The following is an 18,828-nucleotide window of genomic DNA, read 5'->3' as shown; positions in this document are numbered from 1 at the left end:
TTCTTTTGAATAGTACACAAAGACCCCAATTTGGTGGCTAGTATATAAAACAGAGCCCTAATCTGTTGGCTAGTGTATCAAACAGATTTAAATCAGGCCCCCAATGAGATGGCTAGTAGAAAAATAAGGCTTCTTTTTTTTTTTTTTGCAGGATTTTTTTTTTAGCGCTGCCTCTGACGGGCCCCCTGGGCTGCAGGGCCCCCGGGCACCTGCCCATTGTGCCCATTGGAAGAGATGGCCCTGGTTGGGGGCACCTGGAAGACTAGCCACTGACCATCATCCTAGGCACATGTGCCCCTTGTCCCTCCCAGGTGACAGCCTTGCCATTATATTGAAATAGGTGCACTGCCTACAAGACTTGTATTTGATCACATGGTTCACCATTGTAGAGTTCAAAATCATAGCGCCCCCAAGTGGATAGAATGTTGAGGATAATGATAGAATGTTTAGATTACCTTCCTTTATTCATCTCAGTGAGATCTAGAATTGTTACATCGTTTTTAAAATAAAAAGGTTTTAACGTAATATCTCTGTAACATCAAAACGATATCTGCATCATGGTTTTTTTTTTATATACGGCCTTGAGAATATTTCATTTTCTTCTTTCCTTCTATTTAGAGATTACAAATGTTACAATGACACTGACTCTGCCCTTGAGGGATGCATGCAATTTGATTTCATTTTCAATTGACCTCAGCCATGGCAGACGTTACAAACAAAACACTTTTAGCATTGAGCATGGCATTTGTGATGTCGTAACAAGGAGCCCTATGGCCAATCTTTTTATTGAATCAGGCAAGACATAACGTGCCTTTCTTTGTTGCCACGAATGTATCACGGCTCACATAGCACAGATAGGAATGGGCCTCCTTTTGCCCACATGTAAAAAAAAGAGGCCATTGAAATACCCCCTAGCATTCCGCACTTCCATTACCAGTGATTACATTAGTCATTTACTCCTTACATTATACAACATTGCCAATGATGTCTCTGACCCTGACCGGGGGGCAAGTGTAGTTCCATGGCCCAGATACCAAGACAGGCTTGTGCGCTTTACTCCAAATATTGTCAGTGAGCGCAAGAAATTAAAAATCAGCTCTTGCCCCCCAAACAAAGTGACAAATCAAAGGGGATATGTGCAACGGGCAGACATCAGCTGCTGCAGAACATCTTAAATGAAGTAATGTTTATTAGTAAAATATTGTCAATGTCTTGACTGTAACTATCTGGTCCTGCCACTACAATTAATCACACCCAAGAGTCACATACACGTCATGCACACGCCGCACATCCGGGAGAGCATCACACCAGAAAAAACATGCTGAAAAATTGTGATTAAAAGTATAGATATTTTGATCTGTGGTGTATTTTGTACAAATATTAAAGCACTCCAAACGTTGGTTTGGGATTAGTATAACGAACAGTACCAGACACTGCAATTAAATCTACTTTATCTGTACACAGTATTCTTTTCTTTTTTTTTTTAAATGATCCAGGGTGGAAATATTGTCCAGTTCAATACTGCAAATGGAGATATATATTTTGTCCCTGAGACATAACCTCACAACAAGCCTGTCTCTTTGTCCCTAACCTGACCTCATTAAATTTAGCTTAAAAGCACCAATTGATCTTCGTATGTCATGTTCCTTTGTCCGGGATATGTCCGCCGCCAGCTGCCTGCGGCAGATCATCTCTAGCTTTCCAACTGCGTCTGATATCACAGACGTTACATCTGCAAATGGCTTTGTATTCATAACTCATTTACACAGAAGTTACAGAGACTTTGATACTGATCCCCCCCCCCCCCAATAAATAAATAAAGGAGCTTATTAAGGTACTGGAAATATTTAATTCCAACAATGAGTCTCACTTCTGAAAGTAGGGAGGGTGCATTGAGGGGGGTATTCCCTGCCTTGTTGGAAGTCTCCTGAGGGGACCAGGGCAATTAACAAGATTAGGACCCCTGGAGTGGTCACAGTATAATGGAAACAGGTAATTAAGACCCCTTAAGTAAAAAAAAAAAAAAATCACAATTTTGAAGTAAATTGTAATTGAATAAATGACTCCCCAAAATCCTCATTCACCACACAGTTTAAATAATTCTTTCTTGATCTTTTGTAGTTTAAATGGGCAATAAAATTATTTCTGACAATGAGGGTTATTTACTAACATTTGCAGCCAATTAGTCTTTTGCTTTCATTGTCTAAGTTGCACCAAACAGGTAGAACTTAAATGCTGATTTGTTGTTATGGTTTTTGCACCTAAAGTAAATGCAATGTTAGTAAATTGCCCTCAGTATAAAAATATTATCTAACCTAACACAATCTTTTACCAGGTTTCTCTTCTATTCTTAGCTAAATAAAATGAGGATAATTACAATGAAGACAGTTAGAATAATATAAGTAATATAATATAATTAACTGTTACTTGTGAATGTTACTTCTGCCCATGATCGTTGCTCTGTAGGATGTAGACAGTCCTCAAAACAGGGATCAATAGATCACTATGAGGTCCGCACATTAAGTTCTTACAGCTCTGACTTCAAACATTGGGGACAGCAGGAAGCATTTTTGATCCTTCCATGGTTTGAAGTCATTACCGTGAGGTCCACATAGTGATCTATTGATTCAGCAAACATATAACAGAGCAACTTACTCCGGGGGGGCTCTATAACCTAGAGGCTGGCTTTATCATTCCAGTACATACTGACATCTTATATGTGGGTAACTTTCAACCACAGCACACACCAGCCTCCTGGATTCTATAAAATCCACCTAAAAGTTGCCAATTCCTCCTATCGGCCGTCGCAAACATTTTCTCCTCTGCAAATGCCATCTTGCGCCATACATCTAAATGCTTTTTGATAGGAATCTAGGTATACTTGTGCAAATCAAAGCTCATAGCACAACTTATAAAGGACTTTGTGCTTTCAAGCGGACCAATCACCCGGAACACAGTGGAGGCAGTCATTGGGTGGACTGAGGCAAAATCCATAAAACTGCCACACTTTCCATATTGTGCCCCGCAGATTGCTCACCTTCATATGGCCCTGGCACTTTTTTTTTACGTGCATACCGCTGGCTATTAAATACAGTATTCCCCCTAATTAATTAAGGGGGATGGAGAACCTTGGCAATATTTAACAGTGGAGATGGCAGCGGAATGGCGCACACTGGACAGGCCTGAGCCAATCATGTGCCCTGGACGGGGTCCCCAACCACGTCACGAATATATGCAAGTCATGCACGCCTTATGTCCGCTTAATAGTCCACTAGCTCACAGCGCCCAGCAGAATTAGCCATCTGTTTTGCGTGTCTGTGTGGCACACAGAGTCAGGGCAGTCAGAGATCAGACAGGAGAGGAAGACGATGAGTACAAAGGCCTCCCGAGAGCAAGGGGGTCCAGAGTGCGTGTTCCATGGGCCACCCCATTAAACTGACTAACAGGATGTCATTTTAGTACCCCATTCGACTAGGCACCCTGGCATCGTAGCTGGAGCCAGCACCGTGGAAGAAGACATCCCAGGATTGTACGTGAGCCTCATGTTTGACAAGACATGACCTGCTCTGGCCATGGCTCATAGCCAATTGAGACAAATATTGTGATTCGGCCAGGGATACACCATACTCTTTAAGGGGCGTGCCAAAAAGCGATCACAGGTTTGACTTTGAATTGCTGTTTTCAGTTTTGGACCACAGTTCCACAAATGTTCACTCAATGGCCTTTGCACAATTAACTGAATTTACGCAGAACTGTGCAATGTGACTCTGCATTTTTTACAATTATAAATTACTCACAGTTATTTTTAAAACATGTATCATACATATCTGTTGCTCATTATTTTAACATGCCTCCAAGCTGCGTACATATTTGCTCTACTCACACCAATGCAACTCACGGATAGAACTTACTGATGTAAAACCTCTTGCGAGATGTAAAACCTCTTGCGAGTGCAAGCGAGAGAAGAGTGGAATTAAAATGTGCAAACAAAAGATTACAATGGAGTATTAAATAGCAACGAACACAACAGTTTTTTAATTCCAGAGAACCAAAAGGTTTATTACTGCGGTGTTCAATGCATATCATATTTCTTTGCAGAATTCATAGTTTAGAAAAGAAAATCTCAGTGTTGCACAGAACAGACACAGAACTCTTCTTTAAGTAAACAGTTGATAACTTTTTTCAAACAAAGGAACGGACACAGGAACTGACTTTGTGTAAACAGATTAAACATCATTCCTATTTTCTTAGTAACACCATTCCGACACTCCCAAGTTTTCAAGACAGATCATGTGCTAGATCGATCCATGATTTTGTCCCCCCTTCCTCTCGCTGAATGTGCAATTATCAGCATTATTGTCTTAAAACATTAGTCGGCCCACGATAAAGGTCACGTTAATGGTCCTGTATTCCAAAATGTGAAACAGAGGACATGCAACTGTATTCCAAAATTATTTTTCTCCTTTAAGAACATCCATGTACTTCTACAAAAACCTGTAAAAATGTATTTGGCTTTACCACACTCATTGCTCCTGGTAACACAAGTTAGCGTTGTTCATTAATATCTAACAAAAGGAGATACAATATTGTAAACATGTAATTTCCCTCTGTTCAGTTACAAAATCCAGACAGCTTTAAAGGGCTGGTCAGAATATAAAAATCAGCACTGACAAATTATTACCTGCCCATATTTGTGTACACTCCCTCCACCAATAAAAAGAGATTTATCTTCAGCTTAATGATAGGGTTCTGACATCTATTGCACGGCATTATGGTGTGTCTTTTTACTGGTGTGGCTGCCAACATGGTATTGTAGTGGAACCCACTTGGAATGCATTCCGTGGTCGGTGCGTAGAACTATTAAAAAAAGTTGAAAGGTTAAGCAGATGTTGAACAAACCATTATAATAATATTGGGTGCCCACTGTTATCTCAGGTCTACCAATTGCCATACTGCCAGTCTCGGCCTGAAATTTGAGATTTAAAAGCTTTGACAAGGCTGAGACATAACTGACATCAAAAATAGCTTTTGTGATGTAACTCAGTTTGGCCTTAAAAGTAGAGATGCTCAGGCTCGGTTCCTCAAGAACCGAACACACCCGAACTTAGGGGATCCGAGCCGGCTTGGTACTCTCGCGTGCCCTCGGAATCGAAAACAAGGCAAAACGTCATCGGTACGTCATCGGATCTCGGGAGTTTTGGATTCCTTTTTAAGATCCAAAATCACGGAGGGTGGGAGGGCGGGCGGACCCCCATTTTTCTTGTCTACCACTGCTGTGTGCCAATGTGTCCTAGATGTGCTAGGAACTGCTATGTGTTTGTGTCATTGCTCTGTCGCTTATCATCCAGCCAGGACACTGCAGTATTTGTCCGAAAGTGTATGAAAATAATATTGTGATCTGTGAGGTGGTCAAAATTGACTGCAAATTACTTGAAATTAGTGTTATTGAGGTTAATAATAATGTAGAAACAAAAAAAGAGCAAAAATATGTGATTTTAGCATATTTTAGGACTTTCCCTAAAAAAATCCAAAACCAAAACCAAAACACGAAGCTAATCCAGATTCAAAACCAAAACCACTTCACGGGGGTCAGTGAGCATCTCTACTTAAAAGTTGATGCTTGGCACAGGATGCTCCGTTATCAGCAACCCGAGACTGATTGTAGTCTGTATATATTCACTATTTATTTTACATAAAAGTTAAGCTTACTTTATGTAAGCAAATGATAATAACAACAAAGTGACTTAATGTATTAAAAATGTTACCTTAAAATGAACCACTCAATTTTAGAACTTTTATTAGTTATTATAGTTTAATGTCATCATTCTAAAGTGAAAACTCTTAAATTGTCAGGCTTCATCATTGCCGTTAGATATTATGACCTTTTCTATGCTTTTGTGATGTGTGTCACGATTATAACCTAATCAGGATAATGAGGAAAATAATATATTAATGTGGTAATTATCAATCCTAAAATCTGAAGTTGCTTTAGATAACCTGGTGTCACAATCTGACAGCCTTGATGTCATGGCCTAAAGTAACGTTTGCAATAAAGAAAGTGCAATAGATTTGCTAAGAATTATAATTCACAGACCTTTATCCAGATCGGCAGCTGGTTTGGACCTAAAGAAACAAAGCAGGGGTTAATCTGTGATGTCTTGATGAACAATGATGCTGGATGATTGAGTATTGTCAGTTATCAATTCATCATCATCATCATTTATTTATATAGCGCCAGCAAATTCCGTAGCGCTTTACAATTGGGAACAAACATTAATAAGACAATACTGGGTAATACAGACAGACAGAGAGGTAAGAGAACCCTGCTCGCAAGCTTACAGTCTATGGGACAATGGGAGTTTGAAACACAAGGGCATGTGCTACATCATATTGCACAATGGACCAGCTAGAATGCAAAGGTAAAAGTATTGAGTGAGCTGTGTGTGTACCAATGTTGGTCAGAGGGTTGTTGTCTTGCGTTAGCTGTGTAGAGGGTGGTAATAGGGTAACATAGGGAGATTAAGATGGTGGTTGAGGAATATCATAATCTTGTCTGAAGAGGTGGGTTTTCAGAGAATGCTTGAAGGTTTGGAGACTAGAGGAAAGTCTTACTGTGCGAGGGAGGGAATTCCACAGCCCGAAAAAAGTTCTGTAACCGAGAATGGGAGGATGTGATTAGAGTGGAAGAGAGACGCAGATCTTGTGCAGAACGGAGGTGTCGAGTTGCGAGATATTTTGAGACCAGTGAGGAAATGTATGTCGGTGCAATTTTGTTGACGGTCTTGTATGTTAGTAGAAGAATTTTATATTGGATTTGTTGAAATACAGGCAACCAATGTAGAGACTGACAGAGTGGCTCAGCAGAGAAAGAACGGTTAGTAAGGAAAATCTATCTAGCCGCTGCGTGCAAAATAGATTGTAGGGGTTCAAGTCTGACTTTGGGAAGACCAGTAAGGAGGGAATTGCAATAGTCGATGTGGGAGATGATGAGTGCAGGAATTAATGTTTTTGCGGTGTCTTGTGTGAGATAGGTCTGTATTCTGGAAATGTTTTTTAGATGTATGTAACATGATTTAGATATGCAGTTGATGTGGGGAATAAATGATAGTTGTGAGTCAAGGATTACACCTAGGCAACGAGTTTGCGTGGTGGGATTTATGATACAGAAATAGAAATGTCAGGCAGGAAGCTTCTGTTTTTGGGTGGGAATATTATTAATTCAGTTTTTGAATGATTGACTGTGAGCAAGTATGGCCTTTATCTTTGTACTATGGGGCATATGTATCAATATGTTCCTAATACCGGTAGTGGTAAAATATCTCTGTGGCACTTCTCAGAAAAATATTACAGAGGTACTTGGGAGATATTCAGCGACGCGCTGATCTTAGTATTATCTAAACATCAATATGTTCCAATTATGCAGCACGTTTATCATAATTTCAACAATTAGTTATAAATAATAATCTTTGCCAATAAAGTAAAATATCAATAAAGATTATTATTTTTAACTAATTCTTGAAATGATGATAAATGTGCTGCATAATTGGAACATATTGGGGCATATTCAATTCCGATCCGATCCGCGGTAACGCGCATTACCGTGGAAAATGTGCACTACTGCCGGTAATACGGTATAGCGGATTAGGTTCGCGGCCGTTTCGGACGCGATCCCGCGAATCGGGATCGGAATTGAATATGCCCCATTGATGCTTAGATAACATTAAGATCAGTGCACCATTCTGGAATAAATACTTTTCTTTTCCTTTACTTATGAATTTAATATGTTAAATGGTAGCCCCTCCCGGCATTGAACGTTAATTAAACATAATATTACCAACCCAAAAGGGAGAGGATCTGGAGTAAATTACTTTAATTGAATTTATTCTAGTGCAACGTTTTTTTTGTTCTAGTAAGATATTCAGCGGGCCCTGCGGTACTGGCCCGAAGCAGTAAGAATTTCCTTAGTTGTGCGTTTGTGTGTGTGCGACTGGAGGTCTAGCTGGAAACGCCTGTGGTGTGGATTTGCTGTTTCCAGAAGGAGGACCCGTGGCAAGGCTGGCAGGCACAAGCACAGTTCTCTGGACCATAAACTTTGTCCCGTGTGGACGATTCTATGGTTAAAAGGTTGGAGAAAGTAGGATCATGGAAGATGTAAGCTGTAGGAACGTAGCAGCAAAGCAAAGGTCAAAAACAAGTCCATACAATACTAGCCTCTAAACAAGGCTACGCAGTTGTCCAACCATTGGTCCTGCAGTGCTAGGCTGAAAGTACAAGGTATGTACACTGCCTATAGAAAATCATCATACCCTGTCAAAACCATTACCTTTTGTCATATTACACCATAGAAATTTAAATAAATCAAATTAAATTATTTCCCAGCTTTATTTACAAATTTCGCCTTACAATAATCAATTAACGGAAAAAAGTAACAGCTCAGAAAATTAATAAAAAATGAAAATTAGAATAACAGGGTTGGAAAAGTGATGATCAGTCCCCTGACTTAATACTTTGTAGAGACACCTGTAATTACAGTCATCAATCTGTTTGAATATGTCTCTACCAGTTTTGTGCATCTAGATTGGGGAACATTTGCCCAGATGGATTGCTCTCTTCGAGTCCATCCACAGATTTTGACCAGTCAAGGACGTTCACCTTCGTTTCCTTAAGCCATTGCGTTGTGTTCTTGGTGGTATATTTAGGGTTATTGTCATGTTGGAAGGTGAACCACCTGCCCATTTTCAGCTGTCTGGCAGAGGGCTTCAAGGATTTGGGTGTAGTTGGCAGTATGCGTCTTTCCTTCAATCCCAACCAATCGCCCAGTCCCAGCTGAAGAAAAAACATCCTCACAACATAATGTTGCCATAACCATGATTCACAGTAGATATGGTGTGTTTTGGGTTGTGTGCTGTGTTTAGTTTGTGCCAAACATAGCGCTTGGAGTTCAGTCCACAAACTTATATCTTGGTTTCCATACATGGCACCAGAATCTTCCAAGTGTTTTAAGACTGAGTGTGGCATTTTTCTTTCTTGCCACCCTGCCATACAGGACAGCTTTGCAGAAAGATGGTGAGATAGTTGTCACATGCACCGACTGACCAAACTCAGTCATAAAGACTTGTAAGTCCTTCAAAGTTACCATTGACCTCTTGGTAGCCTCCCTGATCAATATCCTCCTGGCTTTGTCAACCAGTTTGGAGCCCGGTCGGACAGCCCGATCTGGGAAAGGTGTTGGTAGCGCTAAACATTTTAAACTTCTTAATGATGATTAGAACGGTACTCAGAGTAAAAACCTTTTTGTATCATTCTCCTAACTTGCGCCTTTCCACAATTCAATTTCAGGGCCGTTTGAAAGCACATTTCTAACCACGGTGAAGGCGTTGATTGATTCCTTGCAGCGCAGTCCTGCCTCCTGTTGAGAATTTCTGGCATTGTGGCGATTCTATAAATAGGGCTACTTTAAGACATTGCTGAGTCTATGGGCTAGATTTACTAAGCTGCGGGTTTGAAAAAGTGGGGATGTTGCCTATAGCAACCAATCAGATTCTAGCTGTCATTTTGTAGAAAGCACTAAATAAATGAAAGCTAGAATCTGATTGGTTGCTATAGGCAACATCCCCACTTTTTCAAACCCGCAGCTTAGTAAATCTAGCCCTAAGAGTAAGGGCTCCCATTCCTATTTGAGAAACACAAGGGAGAAGTTTGCAGCTATAGCTAAAAAGTAAAGTATATCAAGTTTGCTTAAGCAAACAGTACAAGATAGATAACATATTGCTTTACACTAGTACAAAGTATATAGTGTTAGATCATGAGCTAGGTTTACAAATAGAAGGGTAGGACTAGCGTTAACACTTGGAGTAGGTTTCGATTTTGGATTTGGGGTTAGGTAGCACAATGTAGGAGGAATCAATACTATTAGAATTTTTTTTATTATTATTATTATTTGGCATGGGAGATCTTCAGATCAGCTTGGTGAAGCAGCCACTCACTTGAAAGAGGGCATTTCCCTCTTTGAAACAGGGTCTTCTATTGTTTTACATTTAGGGTATATCCTATGCAGAGTCCATTACTACGTAGTCCAGTGGTTCCCAAACTGTGTGCCGTGGCTCCCTAGGGTGCCGCGGAGATCTCACAGGGGTGCTTTGGCCTGGGCCGTGTGTAAGCAAGGCGGGGGACTTCTTGGTAATTATTTTGCCTTAGGGGTGCCTTGAGAAACTTATGGAGACCCTAAGGGTGCCTCGAACTGAGAAAGTTTGGAATCCACTGACGTAGTCTAATGGTCACCCATCTGTCATAGTGGACTGAGGGCTAATACAACAAGAATTTTTACATTTTTGAAACTCATTGTTGTTCATTTTGGTTACATAATCTGAATAATTTAGTAACAAAAATAAGATTGATTTTGACCAACGAGCCTTTTTTATGTAGTTATTTACAGATTCCAGGTTTCTTTTTGGGATTTCAAATGACACAAATGGATGTTTGCGAGTTTTTGTTTTCCCATAAATTTTGATGACTCACATTCATATCATGATTTCCCATAATTTTAGCATAAAGGGTACAAGTGTTGTCCCTTCATATAAATAAAATTACTGATAAGATTTTAATATTTAGATCACGCCTGTGTAGTTTTAATGTGCAAATTGGGGTGTGGATTCAGCACAGAATTTGGCTCAATGTATTGCATAATGATTCAGTATCATCATTATCATTTATTTATATAGCGCCACTAATTCTGCAGCGCTGTACAGAGAATTCATTCACATCAGTCCCTGCTCCATTGGAGCTTACAGTCTAAATTCCCTAATATAGACACACACTCGCACACAGACAGACAGACAGAGAGGGAGAGACTAGAGTCAGTTTTGATAGCAGCCAATTAACCTACCAGTATGTTTTTTGGAGTGTGGGAGGAAACCGGAGCACCCGGAGGAAACCCACGCAAACACGGGGGGAACATACAAACTCCACACAGATATGGCCATGGTTGGGAATTGAACTCATGACCCCAGTGCTGTGAGGCAGAAGTTCTAACCACTGAGCCACTGTGCTGCCCCCAAATACAGTATCTGGCAGAATCTTAAAGGATAATTCACTCACAGCCAAAATATCTACTTTTAACTTGTGCTATTTTAATTACCTCACCTAAAACAAAACATTTGGTTTTGGGTTGAGTTATCCTTTAAAGTATGGGCTCTGTGCATCCCCACTTTGCATATAGGTCTATATATAATAACAGAATATTCTTAAATCAATTCAAAATTCATTTCAAAATAACTATGACATCTCACATGATAGAAGCCATATTTCCCGTTCTCACTAAATAGCAGAGATTGCAAACAGCTCCTTTTGCTCACACAGAGCCTAACCTTAAAATGTTTATTCTCCTGTGTATATAATGAACGCTGGTGACGTCTGAACTTTTAACCAGCATACGTATTATATACCATTTACATGCAATGCATTGTGCGAATTATGTCAATTTAGCAGAAACTAATTAAATTTCCCAGGTCCATATAAGACATTAGTGAGCTGATTTTTCCTTTATTATAAGAAGATGATGTATTCGCTATTTAGCAATCAAATTTGCTGAATAAATGTCTTCCTGCAAGATCACAACACTGCAGAGGTGTTCATAATATGGGTGGTTAAAGATGGTGCAATTATTTATATGACCATATAAATTCATATTACATATAGTGGTCAGTTTATTAATACCCGGCGATAAGTCTAATAACCGGTCGCCATAATGTATCATTTAGATCGTACAGAGGTCCTTACTGGTCCAGAGCGGTAAGGGTTAACATATTGTTCCGCCTGGTTATCATTATCAACATTTATTAATATAGCGCCAGCAAATTCCGTTTACAATTAGTCAGTCTGAGGGCTTATACACTTGCGTGATACTGCTAACCAGTTTATGAATGTGCTGTGGAATTAAAGGTCTAGGCTTGGACTTAGCCACTCAGCAAAAACAAATAATTATAAAAAAAATTTATAAAAATATCTAAAAAAATTGTAAAATATTGACCCTTGAAAAAATGCTTTAAAATAATTTACTAACTTCACAATAAGCAAACGTGCAGCGCATTTAGTTTTGGGCAACTCCACCTATTTGCCATACATGCCAACTCTCCCGGAATGTCCGGGAGACTCCCGCATTTTGGATCTGCCCACTTCACTAGGAAGTGCCCCACTTCCTAGTGTAGTGGGCAGAATTAGCCCCCAAACGCCGCGATTCCCAGTGAATCGCTGTGTTTGGCCCCGCCCCCCGCTGTCAAATGACGCATCCTGCATCATGGGGGCGGGTCCAAAAGGACGCACATTTTTGGAGCCCCGTCTCCATCACGCCCACCTCCCATGACAGGCTCCCGGAAACCAACTATTCAAAGTTGGTAAGTATGCTATTTGCCGGATAAATAGGTGCACACATTCAACTTTTGGGAACTATCCTTGGATAATGTCGATGCATCTATTTTATCAGCATTTTATATGCACATAAAAAAGATACATTCAACTTGATCTTTATTAATTGTACCCTCCTCTTCTTCACAAACAGCAAGCAAGATGTAGTGTTTCTATCATTCATCTTAACACATTGCAGTATCAGAAATTGTTATAAATCCAACCTTGGCCTTGGGTAGAAATATCCTTTAATGCACGGTGAGTAGTATACTTTTACAAATACCTACATTGCTATTACTATCCTTCAGCATTCCCTTGGTTAAAGAAACAGTCAGCAAACCAGTTTAAATTTACAATGGAAGTAATAAGATCCAGTGTTGATGGCCAACTGCAAAAACCTGAATAGATTTTTGCATCAATGAATCAGGCAAAATATCTGCATTCCTATTGTGTTCTTCTGCATCATTTCTTTTTTTTTACACATTCTTTATTTGAAAGTTGCTTCTCTGCATCTTTTATCCAAACATGGTGATATAAACTATTTTAGTTAAGTGTTTTTCTGAACTGCAACAGTATGATTTGAATATTCCCTGACGCTACAGTGAAACACTTGCAACTTATTATGAAAGAATATAATACTTAAATATTAATATTAAAGTGTAATTATAGTGAAAAATACTTAAAGGACTACTAAACTGAAAATGCCAGATACCATATATAAAAGAGCTAATTATAACATTCTGAAATAAACATTGTCTCCTATGGGGGATTCTCCCTCAGGCATACTCCCAGAACCGGAAACAGAGAAGGTGGTGCAGTGGGCATTCTAGCTTCTCCAAGCTGCACCTTCTAAGTCAGACCCTCTAAACCCTATCTCTCGTTCTCTATGTCCACACTATCCTTCTTGTCTATCTTCCCCATCTTCATGTTGGTGTCATTTATCGCTCCCCATGTCCAGTTTCCCAATTACACTTTGTGGCCTGGCTCACTTATTCCCTACGCTTTGTACAGCCTACTCTCATACTAAGAGACTTCAACATTCCCAATGATAATCCCACTCTCTTCTGCCACTAAACTTATTTCTTTCCTTCTTTGGTGTCTCCCAGTGGACCTCACCACTGTGATGGACACTCCCTTCACCTTGTCTTCTCCTGCTAATGCTCCATTTCTAGTTTCCCCAACCAGGCCTTCCCACTCTCCGACTACAATCTCCTTTACTTTAACCTCCCTTGACCTCATGCACTCCCCCCGGCACGTAAATCCACATACACATAGCGACACCTAAATACTCTTAAGTCAATCCACTTCTCATCTTCACTAAAACCACTGTTTCTCCTATGACTGCATTGTTCTGCCCTAATCAGGCTGCCTCTTTCTATAACAAATCACTCACTTGAGCCCTAGACAATGCAGCTCCAGCTACCACATATAGTCTCCGATGATCCAAACCCCAACCATGACGCACCAAACAGACCCGCTACCTGCAAGAGTGCTCCCAAACTGCAGAGCGCCACTGATTTCCTCCACTATAAATTCATCCTTTCATCTTACAGCGCTGCCCTTGGCAAAACAAACATTCTTCAAATCTCTAATATCCGCCCAGTTTTCTAGCCCATATCACCTATTTGCCATCTTTAACTCACTTCTCTGCCCGCCTGCACCCCATCCCCTTCCTCCCTCACTGCCCATGATTTTGCCACCTATTTCAAAGACAAATTCTACACCATTTGACAAGATATCTCCTCATGCCAAACATCACACACCACCCACCTTCACCTACACTCCCCAATCCACCCTCAATGCAGTAACTAAAGACGAAGTCTCTGCACTCATCTCATCATCTCACCCTTCAACCTGTCCTTTTGACCCCATTCCCTCCCAACTTCTCTACTCCCTCTCCCCCACTGCATGCCCACCTCAAGCTCCCCTCTTACACCTCTCTCCACTGGCACATTTCCATCGTCTTTTAAACATGCCCTCATCTCACCAAATCTAAAGAAACCATCTCTCAATCCAACCTCTCTCTCTACTGTCCTATTTCTCTTCTCCCCTTTGCCTCCAATCTACTTGAGCGATTGGTGTACAAACGCCTGTCTCACTTTCCTCTCACTTCATTTACAACCATCTGAAATCAGGGTTCCACCCCCAACATTCCACTGAAACTGCTCTAACAAAAGTGATCAATGATCTACTTACTGCAAAGTCTAAGGGTCATTTCTCCATACTCATCCTCCTGGACCTCTCTGCTGCTTTTTATACTGCTGATCACCCTCTTCTCCTACAGACCCATCACTCTATTGGCCTTCATAATACTATTCTTTCCTGGTTCACTTCCTACCTATCGAACTGCTCCTTTAGTGTTTCTAATTCTGGCACATCCTCCCCTCCACTCCCACTATCTGTTGGGGTCCCACAAGTCTCTGTTCTTGGCCCTTTACTTTTCTCATTGTACATCTCTTCACTTGGCGAAATAATTCGCTCATTTGGCCTCCAGTACCACCTCTACGCTGATGACCCCCAAATCTGTATATCTCTTCCACTAACCTCTCTCCTGTCTTTCTGCTACCTCCACATGGATGTCCCAATGCTACCTAAAGCTCAACATGTCCAAAACAGAACTTATCATCTTCCCTCCTCCGAGTCACCAACTCCCCTCAATAACACGACAATTTCCCAAGTCTCCCAAGCCCGCTGCCTTAATGTCACACTTGACTCCACCCTCTGCTTTATTCCTCACATGCAGACTCTCTTCCAGTAATGTCTACTCCACCTTTGAAACAAACGCCCATTTCTTACCTAGCATGCTACCAAAAGTCTTATCCACTCTCTCATCATCTCCTTGTACTGACTACTGTAACCCCCTACTATCTGGCATTCCCCACACCCATGTATCCTGACTTCAATACATCCTTAATGTTGCTGCAAGACTGATCTTCCTCTCTCACTGCTCCACATCTGCTGCACCACTTTGCAAATCCCTACACTGGCTCCCTGTGTCCAGCAGAATCTAACTCAAATTACTCACCCTTACCTACAAAGCCCTCAGCAACACCACCCCTACATACATCTCAAATCTCATACCAAAATACTCCCCCTGTCAGATCTACCTCTGACCTGCACCTTGTTTAATTTCTGGTAACCACCTCCCACTCCCGCCTACAAGACTTCTCCCGTGCTGTTATGAACTTATGGCATTCCCTACCACACCCAATCAGGCTTTCCCACAGGCTTCGAATTTTTAGACTCTCTCTGAAAAACCCATCTCTTTTTTAGAGCTTACCTTATCCTCGATGATACTATTCGAACTAATACACCCTCACAGCTGTCCCAATTTCCACTCTGTGCAAAATCATTTAGACTGGACCGGTGAAGTGATGAGTTAACGCTTACCACTCTGGGTAGAGATGCAAATGAGTAATGTTTAGCTGCCTCTGTGATATATTTTTGATAAATACAGGCAATAGGTAATTTTTTAACCATTACTGTGAGAAGCAATAAAAAAAAATCATACTTCTCAATGCGGCCCCTGTAGCCGAACTTCGTGCATGAAAGAAATGTATTAAATAAACTCCACACAGTTAAATGAACAGTTTATATGTAGTGCATTGCATAATGCACAATTAACCTGCTGAGATGCATTATGGTGTGCAGGGTGTCCTAGAGAAATTTTATATTACAATCATATAACAAATATAAAGTCAAACAGTGCAATGTATTGCATACATATACAACTGAAATGATCTACCTGCAGCATGCTTGTTAATACATATGTTGAAGATTGGTTTCAGTCTACAATACCCCACATGCAATCACTTAACCAACAAATCTCCGTAGAGCCTCAAACTGCCAGATTGCCTATACACCTCAACTCCAACTGCGGACACCTTTATCCTGTGGATCCGAAGTTTGGGAGGTATGCCTTCACTGTTGAACGGGTCAGAGCAGTATAGCCTTACCTGCCACCTGATAGGTAATATGCCCCAAATAGCCAAAATATCTCCATAAAGCTAATATTATATATTTTTTAACTATGGTCACTTTTAACTACAGTAATGTATATAGAGCCGGGGTTCTTTACCCATCTCAACTGTATTCAAATTATGTCTATGCACCACCCTCTGGACCCATTATGTTTCAATAATAATATAAATTTGAATTACTTTTATGTTTTTTTCTTCAAATTCAGTATACTATTGCATGAGATAAAATATATAGGAAACTGGGGACTTGTGAAAATAGTAACATTAAATACTGATTGGTATATTAGATGGTAATCTTACCTTCCAACATTGGCACTGGGCAAACAGAGAACGCATGTGTGCACTGTCGAAAAGGCTGCACCACACTCAGGGCTGTCCTGCCTAAACCGAGGCAGTTCGGAAGTATGGGTAGTAAATTCGTAAGTACCCACGCCAAATACGCTAGTAACCTTTTTTGGGGCCTTAATCCATAAATTAATAATCTTTGATCTAGAACAACCCTATTCCTTGTATCTGTTCATTTACCTTGAGGATCCATGTCATTAGCTCAGGAAAAGGTTGGTTGCTGAAACTTGTTCTGGCCTTTAAACTTTACTGAAAACACAATAACCTTTTGGCAGGAGATCTTAAAAGTCAGGTTCTGCCTGTCTGGGCAGAGGGCTGGCCCATTCTGGATAAGACTTACTTGATGATTTACAATGATAATCACTTGTTGTCTTAAGCTAACATTTACTGAGAAGAGTGAAAGTAAAGCACACTTAAAGGAGGGAGCTCATACATACCTCAATTTTAATTGCAATTTGTCTGTTTTATATTTAATTGGCTGCAAATTTCAGCACGTTTGGACACAAAAAAAAACCACCATTCCCAACATCTGATCGGGATCATTTCAATCACGACCACCAAGCGGCCATAAGGTTTGGCCCAGCGCACATGTAGGTCATTTGCTTGAACTATGGTGCAAATTTTGCACCTAAATACAATGTAAGCAAATGAGTCTTAGGGGTATATTTACTAAGCTGCGGGTTTGAAAAAGTGGGGATGTTGCCTATGGCAACCAATCAGATTCTAGCTTTCATTTATTTAGTACCTTCTACAAAATGACAGCTAGAATCTGATTGGTTGCTATAGGCAACATCCCCGCTTTTTCAAACCCGCAGCTTAGTAAATCTAGCCCTTAGTATCCTAAAATCTAAACTTGAGACAATTAAAAGGCACCAGATTTATCAATGGTCGCTCTGATTGTTCTCAGCTAAATGAGTCCAACATTGCACTATGTGAAGTCCCCCATAGGGTCCTTCTAAAATCAAAACATGAAACCAAGGCATATGTATTTCACACCGGACTTTACTGGTGGTTTATGAGTAAAAAGAATCTTCTCAAGGATGAGCAGTGAATGCAGATAGTCTGTAATTGAGCTCAATATTATTGAATAACAAAGAATTCATTACAAAGAATCATTACAGGGTAAGGTGTGACCAATTAACCTGGTGTCTGAGGCAGTAACCTGGGATCCAGGGACAGACCACCCCCGTACTTCAACCCAGGGGGGCTATCCTTAAAGGAAAAAAACCCTTTTGATTTCCCCTTCTATGCTGGGCCTGTTCCTGGACATTAAGAACTGTCAGCATCTGTCTTCAATGCCAAAGGATTGGGCAGTACAATATGTTGGCTCTTACTACAGCAGTACAGAGGTTAAACCACCTATTGATTAGCACTGCTGCATATTGGCCCACTAGTTCTGAGGACATTATTCATAGCATCAAAGGAAATCAACTTCAATAGAATTGTGCTCATTGATGTAAAATGTATGCTATTAATGTCTATCTAACAAGAAAAAAAAAAAGCTCGTTTGTCAGATCTCTATCTACTCCCCAGGTCTGCTGCTTGGCAGCCTGGAAGAGCAATATATTCAACAATTCCGAAGTAGAAATACTATGTACAACCAATAAATAAACACAGTGACAAAGGAACAACATAACACTTGGCGCGTTTCTCCACTCCTTTTGGTAGATGGTTTCTTAAGTCTTATGTGCCAAATCTCATGCAATTTGGACACATAAACAGATTAATTTGCTTGCTTTGTTTTGATGCAATACCTCCACAAGGATGACCAAATTGCACCGGTGCAGTTCTCACCTTGGCCAGAACAAGTAGACTGTAAATATGCACTGGTGCTTGCATTTCCATGATGAATGATCACCCCATGGGGATCATTGCTAAATCTGTTTGATCGCCATTTCCAATCAAATCTGATATGGTTGGATTTTATTCATGTGTAACTATGGTGGAGCTCACAAGGTACAATGTTTGGTCCTTTCGACCAACTAAAATCCAACCATGGGTCATCAGCTTTTCATTAATGCAATAGAGTTTTGCATATTTTTTCACAGAACTCCTCTTATCAATTTTGAACAGAAAAACGGAAAGATAACACCTCCCAATG

This window comes from Mixophyes fleayi, chromosome 8 (assembly GCF_038048845.1).
Source record: "Mixophyes fleayi isolate aMixFle1 chromosome 8, aMixFle1.hap1, whole genome shotgun sequence".
Taxonomy (NCBI): domain Eukaryota; kingdom Metazoa; phylum Chordata; class Amphibia; order Anura; family Limnodynastidae; genus Mixophyes; species Mixophyes fleayi.
The sequence above is the reverse complement of the archived record's forward strand: the minus strand, read 5'-3'. Positions refer to the sequence as shown.